The following is a 360-nucleotide window of genomic DNA, read 5'->3' as shown; positions in this document are numbered from 1 at the left end:
TCTCTGTTTGTCACCATGTGAGACATGTCTGTTTGTCCACCATGTGAGACATGTCTCAGTTTGTCCACCATGTGAGACATGTCTCAGTTTGTCCACCATGTGAAACATGTCTCAGTTTGTCCACCATGTGAGACATGTCTCTGTTTGTCCACCATGTGAGACATGTCTGTTTGTCCATGTGAGACAAGTCTTTGTTTATCCACCATGTGAGACATGTCTTTGTTTATCCACCATGTGAGATATGTATCAGTTTTTCCACCATGTGGGACGTGTCTCATTTTGTGAGGCATGTCTCAGTTTGTCCACCATGTGAGACATGTCTGTTTGTCCATGTGAGATAGGTCTGTTTGTCCATGTGAG

The sequence above is a fragment of the Austrofundulus limnaeus genome, unplaced genomic scaffold (genome assembly GCF_001266775.1).
Source record: "Austrofundulus limnaeus strain Quisiro unplaced genomic scaffold, Austrofundulus_limnaeus-1.0 Scaffold3137, whole genome shotgun sequence".
Taxonomy (NCBI): domain Eukaryota; kingdom Metazoa; phylum Chordata; class Actinopteri; order Cyprinodontiformes; family Rivulidae; genus Austrofundulus; species Austrofundulus limnaeus.
This window is presented reverse-complemented; position numbering follows the sequence as displayed.